The following is a 14,756-nucleotide window of genomic DNA, read 5'->3' on the forward strand; positions in this document are numbered from 1 at the left end:
TAAAGCAGTCACGACGTGAACAGCCATATTCCTGCCCTTGCAAACCAGCTTTACGTCAAGCTATTTCCAGATAGGCAATAACAGCAACAGGCATGGGAAGGGAGCCCTCCTCCTGCCATCACTGCTAGAGACCTGTTCTCCAGTTCTGTCCCTTTCCGATCTCTTCCACATCTCTGCAAATCTGATGAGAAAATACAGGTTTTTCTGATCTGGTGGCTTTCTCCTCTGAGTCTGCAGGACTCTAAGTATGAAATGGAAGCAAGGCAAAACCTAATTAATCACATAGCTTAAAATCATGGCCCGAATCTCGCTGGGTTTACTCATGTGATTGATGTTTCATTGCAGCAGAGGAACAGGGAGCAACTAATGGTCTGTCCCACAGATTTCAGCAGACTGTGGATTTTTGCATGGGTATTTCCCGTTACTCGTACAGCTAAACGAAGGTTTAACTGCACTGGCACGGGCTAGTCTAGAGTGCATGGAAATGGAAAGGATGAGATTCCAGAAGCAACACCACCTTGGCCAAATAGCAGGAGTGAGGTGTTTGCTTGGCTAACGGCATGGCAGGACACATCACGTGTTTGTATTGCGAACAGGAGCACAACTCCAAGTGAGAGGTGGTTCTGAGAGATCTTTGTATTGTCTGACTGTTCACGCTAGGCAGGGGTAGGGGTGGGGTACCTGTGGGAGAACGCTACGTGTGTTGTAGACACATTTTTCTCCTGGCCGAGCAGCAAAACTCTGTGGCACCCCGCTCTAATGAATACTAGCCAAGCAGTGAAGGAACCTGTTGCTAATTGCACAAAAATACTTTGACAAAGCAGCAAGTCAGTCATGAGAGGTAAGGCTCATCAGGCTGAGGGCAAGAAAGGACAGTGACTGGAAACTGCATGGGAAGTACATACCTGAAGAGGTGGCGAAGAGGACTGTGGCAAGAAGGGCTGTTACAAAACTGACTTTTTGCCCTGAGGAAGGAAAGAAAAAAGGAGTATCTGCCGTTGGAAACATATTCCTTTTAGCAGCCTTCATGCTCTTCAGACACGCCAAATCATTGTACAGACATCCTTATGGTATTTTCAGCTCTGAATGAAGCTACAGCAGACAAAGGAACCAGGCAAACAGGATGCCAGCGAGCCCAGCTGAAGGAAACACGATGTAAATCAGGGAGAGGAGTACACAATGCCTATAGGATGGATTCTTTCTATAGCACGGCCAGCTCAGCCTTTGGCTGGAGCACAAGATCCAGCCTGGGCAGCCGTGTTAAATGACATTGGGTAGGGAGGATGTGATGGGCTGACCTTCACGCATCAAAGGTTGGCATCAAAATTCATGGCACAGGAACACAGACTTCTGTACAGATCTGATCCATGGCTAGCCCAATTTCCTGCTCTCGGCCATGCTTAAAGCCACTCTCTCACACTCTGTCACTCAATGCTTGAAGGGAAGGAGGAACTTCCCCAGGTTTCAGCTCAGTGACGGTGCAGTGCTCGACATGGAAAGGTTGCTTAGCTGATCCCCGCATTTGTCCATCAAAATGGACAAATTTGGACAAAATTTGTCACCGCTGACACCAGTGCGGTACAAATGTGGGTGGCAGTGTCAGCAGCATGGCAAAGGCAATCGTGAGTCGTGCAGTGCAGTATTTCTGCGGCACTGCAGCACAGAAAGCAAACCCAGGAGCACAGTGAACTTGTTGATCCTGTGTGTTGGCAGACTCTTTCAAATAGCTTCTCTGCACTATCAAAAAACTACTCCAAACCCAAAATATTCCTGTCTGTTGAGAAATTTACTTTTGTTCATCACTGGCCTGTCTCTGCTTGAGTTGCTGCTGTCAGACAGAGACCTCATCACTGCTGCTCACACGACAGGGTCAAGGAGATCTGACAGCAGCAGAGCAAAGTTTCCAGCCACGTCCCATAAACAAGGGCAGTATTCCACCCTCTTCCCTGCCTGCACAGGAGGATAAGGACTGGACTACCCTACGTTTTTAAACAAATCTATAACTAGCAAAGGAAACAGCCGCATTGGAGCAGAATCCCTGGGCTGATTCTCATTTTCTAATGCAGATGGGGCCAGAGGTGTGCAGCTGGGTCTGTCTGAGATGCCTACCATGCAATAATGCACGGTTTGCATCTTTCCAAAGCAGAGTGATTTGGAATAACAGTTGTCAAGGAATTGATCTTGAATGTCCCTTTTGAAAACAAATTCCCAGCTGTTGGGGTTTTATTTTCAGGCAGTGTTGGCTGGGTTTTTTTTAAGGACTCTTTAGAAACTTACTCTAAGGACTGCAGTTGGAACAAGTTGGTTTTGATCTGTTTGCAAATGGGCTTCCCTGCTAGAAAAGGCTGTTTCAGTGGAGCACCGACATTCAGCGCCCGTTTGAAAGACAACAGAGACCCAAAGACCATTGCTGCTGTCAGTTTCCAAGACTGAATTCCTCCCTATAATATCCAGGCTTGCAGCCAGTTTGGCTGGCTTGGAGCAGTTGTATCTGTAAAAAAAATGCTTGATGTGTATTCACATTTCAAAAAGGAAAAAAAAAAAAAACAGAAGACATTGCTGGGTGATTCAGAAAGATAGGCAGATGATGGAGTGGAGCAACAAACTCACGGGAAAGACAACCCAAGCAGAGACGACGTTGCTAAATCCTGTATCACTAATTCTGCTCCTTGGAGAGAGTGCCTCAGCATTTGTACGCTGGCACAATACAACTATTTCCTTTCTCCATATCTGATCCTCTACATGGCTGCTCTGGTACCATAAAACAAACTAGTTTGAGAAAACAGCAGGCTGTTTCTGAGCCCTTCCTTATGAAGATTAACTGCTCTCCAGAAAGTGATCATTCACGGATGTTTCTTGGGCAGGAGGCAAAGGGGAGGAAGAGGATCCTCTGTCTAAGCTTACTTGCAAATTTAGGAGAAATGTTGACACATTTTGCTGATCTATTAAACAAAGATATCCTGAAACCCTATACCCTTTGTTTTGTCTGTTTAATGAGAAATCACATACACATTGGGAGGGGCTATTATTTCATTTTCCAAAAGTATCTTTTGGGCATCTTATGTGCAAAAAAATGTGTAAGAGTTGTTTAGAGACAGAGATGTTACCGAAAAATCGCAACTTTACGAATTTTGTATGCATAGAGAAAACAAAGATCAGACTACAATGTACCAGGTGGCAAATAAAGCATTCCTCATATTTCTTAATAGGTTTTTAAAATCACTTGACTTTCCAAGACAGTCTGTGGGTGAGATGTGGTGCGCTTTTGTCTTCTAAACACTTGAAGTACTTGTTTGCAAGACTGAACCTATAATGTGAAAGAGATCAAAATATCCTAGCAGAGATTAGAGTACATTCTTCCCATGTAAAGTATTCTTTTCAGCACGTCTCCAGAGAGGATTTTGTAGCACAGATATTTCTCAAAGTGACAGAACTGTGAAAGTATCCGCCCTCGGTGCGTGTTTACCTTGGAACAGGCTCTCAAGCGCCTCCTTTCTCAACACAAATAGACTTCCCCACAGAGACAAAATTGCCCTGCTGTGCAGATAGAAAACTTTCTAAGGGAAACTTCCTACAGCACAATAACAAAACAAAACAAAACACCCCCCCCCCCAAAAAAAAGGCAAGGGCGGGGGGTGGGGAGGCGGGGGCGGGACACCCTTGGCCCTTACCGCTTTTCCTGTCTCCTCAGTGGTGCACGGTGGCAGATGCTCCAGCCTGCGAGTCAGCCACCCAGGCCAATCCCTCTTTGAGCTGTGCCATAATGGAGGAGAGCAAGGCTTTTGGGCTCATCTCTGAGGGCATTTACCTACCTCTCAACTCTGTTTGTGATGGCAAAACATTTCAGTGACAGGAGCTTTAAAAGTCTTGGAGTGAGAACTTAACGGAGTGCCCACTGGCTTTAGCTGCCCAGTTACCCTTGACTTTCAGTAGGACTTAAACCCCGACTTAGTGGGCTCTTTCAAAAAATTGCAGCCCTGTACATTACAGTAACACTAACAAAGAACTTAATGACAAAATCTATTAGTAGAATTGCCGTTAACTGGCTTCCCTGCAGAAAGATCAAGGAAGAGGCCACACAAATACAGCAAGGATGGCAAGCAAGCCTTTCCCGAAATGAGATAGCGACTCTCCTCCTGGGGTCAAGGATTAAAGGGGGATGATTCAGGAGAAGCCCACATATTCGATCTGCATTGTGGGTGCACTGCAAGTTCCCCTTGCAAGGTCACCATCCGTGATGCAGGAAGAGACACTTAAAAATAATTTTTAAAAGAGATTAAGGTAAAAAACTTACAGTCACTAAGTGATAAAATGTTCAAAGTACCTATTTAATAAGAGAAGAGGGATACAAAGGAGAACAATACTGGCTTTGTCAGGGCACACAAAAAGAGCTGAAAGATCTAGCAAAACTGGTGATAAAGGATGGCTTCCCACAAATATTCACCTCATACTCATTAGAAAGGAAATAGCAACAGGCTAATCTGGAAATCTTTCCACAGCAATAATCTGCGTAACTAAACGCCTTTTCTCTCTTACTAGTACTCCCTTTAGTACTCCCTGTGTTTCTTTTCCATCAGCTCTATAGCAGTGTCAGGAACATGACACATGCACTTTCTCCACATAGCAGGGAGGGCACATGGGTACCAAGTTCTCCGCGAAAGGCACAGAAGAGTGGAAAGCTGAATGGCTGCCACAGCAGGTTATTGGTGATCCCATGAAATGTGCTGCAATCCAGAGAGGAATGTACCTTGTCAGTGCATGCTTTAATTGCTTTACGTAGTAATTTCTGTCCAGCCATCAAGGTAGAAGTATGAAATTAATATACGGAATTTCTATCTGCCTAGGAACCCAAGGACACTGAATAGCAGCAGAGCCTGGTAAATCCGTCAGCAGTGGCTCTGGCAGTATTTCTGTCCATTTCTGTAAGCCTTCAGGACTCCCAGCACCGAGAGACACCCCTCCTAGAGACATCCTTAGGCTTCCAACCCAGATGCCAGACCTTAGATGCCTTCCTTGAAAGCAGGAGCCCACCTCGCGAGGCCTCCAGTGTCTGACCAGCCCCCAGACAACTGACCTGCCCTGTACTCATAGGCTCTCAAAAAATGAGGCTTTCAGCCGAGAAGCTGGGCTGAGCTGCCTTGGCAGCAAACCAGTCCATGCCGAGGCCTTCCTGCAGTGGGCTTTTGCCTGAGTTCCACCAAAAGATTTGCCAGAACAAACAGGTTTCCCACAAATGTGAACCGTTCAGCTCTTTCCACTGGGGAAAAAAAATAGTTCCATTGGAAGAGTTCTCACCATTATTTTTGTATTTGCATTGCAATAGATTGTAGTCAGAATTCTGAGCAGGTTGTGGTCTCTCCGCCAAACAGCTGCAGTCCAGTCAGAGAAAAGATGCAGAAAAAGGAGGAAATTTGACATGAACACAGTGCAAAAGCTGGAAGGAGGATGAGTGAGGATCAGGAAAAGACCACAATATGTGGAGGAAATGGCTACAGGTTGATGGTCCCAAATACTCTGATGGGTACCACCCAGTTGTAACCACAGTCTTCCTCCCAAAGGCATGGATGGACTTTGGGAGGCACCCCCGGAGGGACGGGCGGGCGCGGACGGGGCACTCAGCCCGGTCTCCGGCCCCCACCCGCTGCGGCTGGGGCTGGGGCTGGGCCGGCCCCTCCGCGGCTGCCGCCCCGCGCCGGCAGGGGGCGCCGCCGCCCGGCCCCTCCCTCAGCCAATGGTCGGCGGGGTCCGCGCCGCGCGGGGCCGCCCCGCCGGCAGCGCCCCGCCCCCCCGCCCGGGCCGGCCTCCGGCCCCCGGCCCTCGGCCCCGCACCGAGTCGTCTCGCCGGCCGCCGCCGCCAACCATGCGCGGTACCGCGCCTGGGCTGTGGGCATGAGAACGCGGCGGCGCCCCGAGCTGCGCCGTGGGCTCTGCGCGGGGCCAGGTAAGTACCGGCGCCTGGCACCGCTGCCCTCCTCCCGGGGTGAGGGGCTGGGCCCTGCCCGGTACCTCGGGGCTGCATTTCGGGGAGGGGATGTCTCGTCGTACCCTTCCCCAGAGCTGCCTGCACGTTGGAGGGGTCGCCTGCCCGCGCCCCCCCCCCCCCCTCCCGGAGGCGGCTGCGGGTCGGTGGCGGCGTGGCCGGGCTTGTCGGCGCCGGGGAAGCCGAGGGTCCGCGGGGCCGGATCGGGTGGCGCTGGGCAAGCGCCGGGGGCAGCAGGGGAGTCCGGTTTCCTCAGCAAGGAGGGGCGGCAGGGCGGGGGAGGGAGTTCACGGCGCATGTGGAGCCGGGACCCTCTAGGCTTTGGGCCGGGCCGGAAGGGAAAGGACCGAAAAGCTCCGCAGCGCGGGTTCTGCGGGCGGCTGTGCGTGAGGCGCGTCGGCAGTCGCCTTTCGGGAGCGGGGACAGAACCGCAGCGCTCCGGCATCCCGCTGTTACCGCGGGAGAGTTGTCGAACGCGTTCGTGCCGGGACGCGGTGCCAGGCAGAGCCGCCGTTGCGTGACTGCCGCGTGTTTCCAGACTCGCGGGGAGCGCGGGGCCGCCGCTGCCGAGCGGGGAGCGGGCCGGTGGGGAAGGGATGCTCCGGCCGCGCCGGACGGCAGCTGCCCTTGGCGATCTGCTAAATGCAGAAAAACAAACAATAGAACATCGTGTTAGCACGGGGCTCGCCTGCGATAATGGAAAATGAAAACTGTAAACATTATTCCAAATGCCAGTGTGAAATTCTCAAACAAATCATCCAAAACAAACAGTAGCTGAGTGGAACTATTTTCTTTGCAGGGAGTTTCCACTGGAATAAATAGCAAGTTCTGTTAAAAAAAAAAAAGTAAATCTGCAACTAGTTGTAATACTTCTAGTGCTTGCCAGGGGCTGGAGGGTGCCCACAACCAGAGAGATCTTTGTGATCCAGAGTGAAGTTTTCTTGCAGCTTTTGCTGCCAGTTCTTTAGAGATGCTTGCAGTTTTTACCTACAGGCCCTACCAAAGACAGAGATATCTGGTTTTTGCCTTTACCCTCCCATCTTCTTCTACATTTAGAACATTCCTTAACGTTCTTTTTCCTAACGAGACCTCTGTCTGCTGATGCCTCTGTGTGACCCAAAGTGTTGCTGTGATGTGCCAATTCTACGTTACCTGCAGAGATGGAACACGAGGGCCTTTAACAGTGTGTTCTTTGCCTCAGCATCACAGCCGCTTGCTCGCTTGCACAGCCACAGCGGTAGGGCCATGGACACCCGCTTCTGCAGGAGCATGGAGCTTCTGTGTGGATTGTATTCCCTGGGACACAGAGCACCACAGGCACCTCAGCCTTCCCAGAGATTTCTTCAACCTGATCATCAGTTTGTCCAGCATGATTTTAAGCTAATTGGCCACCGGTACTTGATGGGATATGTATAAATGGCAGTGTTCCTGGTCATGGGACAGCTGCCCAATGACTCGCTGAGACCCGGCACAGCTCGTGCCCAGCTGCAGGGAAGTTCCTGGATGCATTTCCTGGGCCCTTGGGCTGCTGCTGTCCAGGGCACTTCTAAAGAACAGTAAAGCATTTAGTTTGTGAGCCAGAGAGAAAGTGGTCAGGAGCCCATTTTGATATGCATAGACCTTTTAAACCTTCCCCCCAAGGTTTGCAACTGAAGAGTTTTCTCGGAGATATCAGTGCCTGTACAGGCAGTTGGCTTGATTGGGAAGCCTATTTATTTAACGCCCTCTAGTGATGTTTTAAAAATTGACATAGACTCCTTTCAAGAGGAGAACAAATATTAACGTTTATTGGTTTAAAAATATTTACATTTTCTGAGAGTCAACTGGTTCAGAGAATCCCTGTCAAATACAATACCTCGCTTGGGATGGGCGCTTAACCTAATTTTGGATAGGCATCTCTAGCCCCTGCAGACTCTCAGTGGTGCTCAGTGAAGGTCTTTCCATCAGCAGCGCTGGACGCAGTTCCTTTCTTTTGACCCATCTTTAAGTGCTGCTGCACTTTACGTTTTGGCTGAACCCACGTGTAAATCGCTTAACATGGCTTTGGTCTGGGTGAGCTTGGTATTTGCAGGAGGGACCATTTTTATGCTTCTTGGCGCTTCGCCTTTGTCCATTATAATTCAGCTAGGCTGGGCCCAGAAATGGGAAGCGTATGGCCTTGTCTTTGCAGAGGAGCTAGCTCCGGGGGCTAGAACTCTTTTAGCTTGGAACCAGGGGATGTGACTCCAGCATCTGTGTAGTCAAAGCGGTTTTACTTCATAGGTATGGGAGATGTTGAGGGATGTACCATTGATATGGTTTCTCTTAATTAGCCTGAAGATGTAGTGGATGTTTGTTCTTAGTGACTAGCCATGAGGGATCTCAGATCCTCTCATGCTTGTACTATGGACAGTTCTGATTGGCGGTGCTGATGCAGAGATCCTTCTTGTGGGTCCTTTCCTGGTGTCTCATGGACAGGTTACAGCAGCACATCATGCTCCACCTTCCTGCCAGCCACAGGTTCACCACCCCTCTGCTGTCTCACCCTCGCAAACACCCCCAGATTCCTGTGTTGATCTGTTGACCTCGATCCACATATTACTCCTCCGTCCTTGCTGGTGCCACCATCACAGCAAGCAGCACCCCGGCAGATCCAGATGTACGGGTCTCTGACCGCGCCTGCAGTAGTACTCGGCCACTCGTGCTGTTACCCGCCTGTGTCCTGCTTACAGCTGTGTGTGGTCACGCCTCCCTCGGGCTGCAGCCGTCTCAGATTAGCAGCCCCAGCAGCCGCCGGAGTGCCAGCAGCACATCACCCATTTGGCAGCGCCACTCGGGAGACAGCCGTATCCTCTGGCCAGAGGCTGACGAGCAGAGGTCACCTGGAGGTGGTACTGAAGTACGGTGCACGTCTGGTCTGCTCGGCTGGTTTCTCAGCTAAGACAGGAAATGGGCTTTGCCAGCTCCCCACCTCTCCGTGTGCTTCTGGTGGGGGACCTGGCATCTCCTCAGGATACTCTCTCTGTGAAAGTGTCATCAATACGAGTGCTTAGGCCTAGCAGAGCGAGTAGCAAGTCTGCTTAACAGCACCTTCTCCACTTCACCCAGAGGCTGGGACTGTGACAGCCACTGTGATTTTAAAAAACAAAAAACAATGAAGCTCACTTCTGTTCGTTTTCCAGTTCTCATAATTTTCTCCTGAGGGACCTTAGAGCTATGGGAAGAAGGACTGGCACAGGGACCATCCCCTCTTCTCTTGTCTCCACAGCGCTGCCCTCCTCGCGTTCCCCTGAGAGCAAACGGCAGGACAGATAAGGACCTGAAAGTTTCCAAAACCTGCAGCCCATAGTTAGCCCCTCTGCAAACAGGTAGGGTGGAGTCCAGCCTGTGGCATGTGAGAGAGAAACTGAAGCAAAACAGGATGTTTTTGTGATTTAAAACTTATTTTTCATAATTCCTATTGAAAGGCCTGTTTTGATTTGGTTTGAAGTTGCCTGCTGCGTTTATTGGCTGATAAATGTCTTATCAGCCAAAGAGCTTTATGCATGTATGTGTCTGTGTGCACGTGCACGTGTGCTTGCACAGGGAGAGCAAATGAAGACGCTACTGTTCAGCCTCGGGTCAGTTTTCTACCTGAAAATTAACAAAACCAATAGGGACTAACAGCTAAGTGATGGAAAATAAAAATTCCATGTATGTAGCTCTTCTGTAAATCTTGCTGGACAATTGTTTTCTGCTCTGGACACCTCAAAATTTGAAAAATTCTATAAAGTATTTATCAAAGGCTCACAAAAATGCTCATGACTTGAGGTATTGGTTTACACATAAATATGTGTTAAACCCAAGTAATGGGAAATGAGGCATAAGGGGCAGATTAGGAAGCCTTTGGGGTCATCTGTGCCCCATTGTGTGTCCTATATTTGGTCTAGTTTCAGCTGACACACTTTTCACACTAGTTCCTGTAGAAGTTAAGGCAAAAGTGAAAAATAAATACTGGGAGAAATGAAGGCAAGGAATAATATGTGAATCAGAATATTTGTCTTTAAATAGACTGTTTCTCAGAGTTTTCCACTGCCTGCCCCTTCAGGCTGCACCAGAAATAGAGGCACAGAGAGTGACATCTCTGAAAAGCCCCGCAGCCACTTGCTGTCCCCGTGCCGGCACAGGCGGGGGGCTCGCAGGAGAAGGTGTGACCTCCGTGTCGCAGTGACCTCTCTGCCCCTCTGTCCCACAGAGCAAAAACACCTCCCTGGCCCCAGCCTGTGCCCTTGCGTGGGAGATGAAGAGTCATTGTGCTATCTAGCCTTTGATTCATTGGAGACGCTGTACCCACTCTTATAAATCCTAGTCTCTGCAAATCTCTGGCGTTTCATCATTGACGTCGGTGGAACGAGACATTTTCTGCCTTAATGGTTTCTTCTCCTTGACTCACCTATGAGTTTCCGCAGTAGGCTGCAGCAGTTGCTCCCATGGAATAATTATAGCAGCATCATGTAAGGAACTTCATGTGAGTAGTTTGGTTCCTCTCTTATCTTTTTCTACCTCTTGTGCCATCAAAGAACTGGGACATGTTCTTTAAGGCAAACTGGACTTGCATTGGTTCATAGCAAGAGCTTTTTACTACAAGAACATGCATATTTCTTAATTAGCCTTACTTGTCAAACCGTCCTCTGGCCTCCGGGTTATTTCATCTCTGAGCTCTTCATTGTCCATGATTGCCTTCTCTCCTTCTCTTTCTCGGGAAGCCAAAGTCTACTTTTATTTGCCTAGCTCGTGTAACTTAGCCTTGCAGCTCCACTGAAATTCATGATGTCTGGATCCTCGTTTGAAGCTGGGATGCCCATTTTTCATTTCCATCAACTGCAAAATTCTGTGGGATTAAATCCTACAATTCAGCACAAACCTGTTGTGAGTTTTGAGGGGGAGTTCAACAGTGAATGTTACCAGTAAGTGTGCTAGCCCTGCTGATGCTGACAGGCAGATGAGCACGCAGCAGAAAGAGGGAAATGCCTTTCATGGTGTGTGTGCTAGCAGAGGTGCTGTTGATGAACCCATTTTTCAGCCAGCCAGCTCTGAGAATGCCATTTAAGAAACCCAAGTCTCTATAATGCTAACAGGATGCTTATAAGGCATAAAGGGATTAATGTTCAGCTCTAATGAAATCCAGATGCACAGAGCTGCCTCTTTTCAAGGTCTTTTCCATGGCAAGGCTGCAAATAAAATTGTTTAATTGCTGTAAATGGGTGAGAAACACCAGACTTGCAACACGCGCTGGGTGCCTAGGCTCACAGGCACCGCAGGTTGCTGATGGAGGGGATGTGGTCAGCCGCTGACCCTCGGCCTGCAGCACGATCATTTGTAAGGGGGGAACTGGGGACCTTTCCTGGGGAGCACGGTTCATGCACGCATTCGTGTAAGGGCTGGAGGAAGCTGTCTGAGAAGCAAGCCTGTGTCTGTCCCTGAGAGAAAGCCGAGGCAGGTATGGAGGTGGTGAGCGTGTCTGGTCAGTCTCTGTCCGGGATGCGTGTGTGGACCGCTTGGCAGTGCTGGATGTGTGTGCAGGGAGAGGTGAGGTTTCCTACCACAGCACTGGGATGGAGATGTGCTGTCTGCTCAATGGACCTGGACCGTTGCTGCCTCACCAGCTGTTTGTAGTTTACACTTTCCCGTCCTGGTGCAGTTTATATCTTCCCATACCGCACGTGGAGTGTGGGTACCGTGCGTTTCACGCACTGGCAGTTAATCTGGGCCCTAGCAGGGGCTGGACTGGCATCCTCAAGCTCAGAGGCCCTGCTTTGGAAAGGCTGAAGTAATTCTGTAGCTGGGCAGACCCAGCTGTCTATGAGGTTTTAATTTTTAATATGGCAGGAGGAGGAGTTTTAAACCAAGAGAGGGGAAGAGAAGGGGGTTATTTTAAAGACACGAAGGAATGTGTTACATTTTTCAGTTCCTCAGGTTTGGCTGCTCTGCAAGTTTTTCATTTTGCCACAGCTCAATTCAGTGAACTATTTATTTACTTTTTTAAAAGAAAGAACATGATTCTTAATTTACTTTGGCCTCAGCGGTGAATTTTTATGCTGTGAAATCCAGCAAGTTCCCTTCCAGTGTTATATATACATCCAGCTTTACAACAGAAACCTCTAACCCAAAGTACTAGCTGAATTAAGTGGTTTAAAGAGCTTTATAAAAGCATGCCCCTGACGATTTCCAACATGAGTCTTATCAGTAGTCGCCTCATAATTGTTTGATGCTGTGCTCATAACCAGAGCGTGCTGCAGCTTGATGCTGGAGACCATAGATGTGTGTAGAGCTATGCAGAGGTTTTCCTTAGAGCTGTAGAGGCAGGAATTCCTTGTGAGAGGTTCCTGGGGTAGCTTTTAGCATTGCCTCAAAGGAAAGAAAAGGATGAGGAGAGACTCCTGCTATACAGTTCTAGCTAAACATGTAGCAGAATCTGTGGCAGCAAGTTTTCACCATGAGAGTGAGCATTGCAGGAAAATCCCAACAGGCGGCAGCTGTTTGGTCTAATCTGTTGTCAGCAAATATTTCAAATTTACTCAGCCCTGGACATCAGAATTGCAACCTAACCATCAGGAACTCCAAGAAAAGGTGAAGAAATTTTACAAAAGGAGGTTTTAATTCTCCCACCATGGTGGGTGGTGCGGTGTCACAGGAGCAAACCCTGTGCTCGTCCCCGGGCATGGACTGTCCTGGTGGAGGACAGTGCCAGGCGGGCAAGGCTGTGTTTGGGAGCCAGAAACACAGACCCAAGCCTTGGCAAGGTCCAGGTGTCCCAATTTGGGGTCTGTTTAGGAACTGGACCATTACCTTAGGTGTTCAGGAAGACCCGCTGCGGTCGGGCAGACCTCTGGGGCTCCACGAGACAGCAGTCCCCCCGTGCTCTGCAGGACACCCACTCTCCTGGCCATTGCCGTGGTGTTGTTCCAGACTCCCGAAGGCAGGCCCTGCAGGCACAAGGAATCCATGGGAGCAGGGGAAAAAAGTGGCATAGAACAGAGGAGTGTGAGTCAAACTAATCTCCGGCCACCTCCGCGTGGAAAACCCACTCGGCCCTTGGCAGCTGAGTGTTGTTTCTCCCGGTCCCCCTTATATGGGACGTTTTAAAATAAACCATCAGGGCTCCATTTCTTGGAAGGAAAAGGAAATGTTTCAAAGTGTGTCCTTGCAAACTGATTTACTGCCCCCAGGCTCTGCGTATTTTAAGAAATGTTTTGAGTTTGGTTGGAGCCGCGTTTTAGCAGTAAGGGAGAGGGAAGCAATTAGTGCAACAACATGGGAAGATGAACTTGTGTGAAATGCCTCAGATAAAATACTTACAGCCAAGGTTTTTAGCTCTGAGTTCACATTAAACTCTGCCCTGACTCGCATCCACAAATAAAATATTGGGCTGTGGCCACCCAACATTATTTTACACTTCCTCCTCTGATTAATTAGGCTAATTGTGGCTCTTGAGGAATTCAGAGAGTTAAAGTGTTGGCAGGAGAGGTAAAGATTCTCCCTGGCATTTGCAAGGAAATGTTAAAGCTTTACCATATGCTTGTGCTGGCAAAACTCACCCTAAAGAGCTCGTGAAACAGCTGCGCTTTTTTCTTCTCTTGTGGGCACTGAATTTTCACCCTGGGCAAGGTGAAGTCGTGCAAACTATTAAAACATGAATGGACAGACACACGTCCTTACCTAACATGAAGGAATGTGGGAAAAACGAGGCTGGATGGCTTGGAACAGGGTTGCATTAGCCAGAAAACAGAATGGACTACCAGTGTCTGAGGGTGGCCAGAGACATAGAGCAATTAGCGTAGCGTTAATTGGGCTACACGGGCAGTTAATGCCGCTCCCTGTGAGGTGGGGTGAGCAGTCAGTGTTGTGGAAAAGTTTCTTGTAGCCCCAGGGGTGGCAAAAGGACCTGTTTCTTCAGACAGGTAGATGATGGCCAATGTTTAGATATCGGGAATTCCTGGTGTTATTCCTTGAGATGTGATCTGCTCTGATTCCGTCTGCTCACAGCTGTTGGTCTGTCTCACATTATCGCCTTAAGAGACTTGTGCAGAAATGTCACTGCTGACATCAACTCATTGCTGGATGGAAGAGCAGCAGCAGTTGTTTTCACGTGAGTGGATCCAAGCCCAAGCGATCAGTTAATTGTTTCCGTACTCTTAACTGGATTCTTCAGGATTTTTTTAAATGTTGCCTGAGTGCTGAAGAGCCATGTGCTACATTTATACAGTAACTTTTGCTGTTTCCAGTAGACCACTGAAATACGTGCCTTTGCTGGGTTCAGTGGGTTAATAGCAGCGATCAGCTCTCTGCTCTGACCCAGCGCACCGGCACTGTGATGGGACTGTTCGTAGGAAGATAGTGTTCCACAAAATCCATTCAAGACTGAGAATAGTATTGGTGTAATTGGCTCTGAACAACCTGTGATGCTCCAAATAATCAAAGACATTGTGGCCTGTGTTTTACTGTCTCTGGCTGTGCCTTTCGCAACATAAGCCTCCCTAAATGATCTGAATGTCAGCATGGAATTGACTCCGAGTCCGTGTGTTTTTTTTTTTTTTTTTTGAAGGTATATGATACCCTTTCACCATCTTCACAGCTAGAAAGTGGACTGTTTGTCTAAGTCAGGGAGAATGACAGTGACAGCCAAATGTTCCTCATAAAAGAGTAACAGGGCACGCCGGCTAAGAGCGCTGGGAGAAGCGGGTTTCCCTTGGAAGCGTGAGCTGGGTCCTGCAGCCGTACCGGTGACGTGTTGATAGGGTCGCTCCATTCAAAAGCA

The 14,756-nt window shown here is 49.0% G+C and overlaps 1 protein-coding gene across 2 annotated transcripts in view; it reads left to right on the top strand.

Annotated features, from left to right (window-relative positions):
- The first annotated feature begins 5,804 nt into the window (after positions 1–5,804).
- The window catches only part of LOC104486206 (rho GTPase-activating protein 20), a 30,637-nt gene continuing 21,685 nt past the window's right edge, over positions 5,805–14,756 (top strand). For both annotated transcript variants that reach the window (XM_086756580.1, XM_086756581.1), the window contains exon 1: positions 5,805–5,941. The gene's annotated coding sequence lies outside the window, so the exon portion shown is untranslated. The remainder of the gene's footprint in view (positions 5,942–14,756) is intronic.

Source organism: Chlamydotis macqueenii, chromosome 11 (assembly GCF_036417535.1).
Source record: "Chlamydotis macqueenii isolate bChlMac1 chromosome 11, bChlMac1.mat, whole genome shotgun sequence".
NCBI lineage: Eukaryota > Metazoa > Chordata > Aves > Otidiformes > Otididae > Chlamydotis > Chlamydotis macqueenii.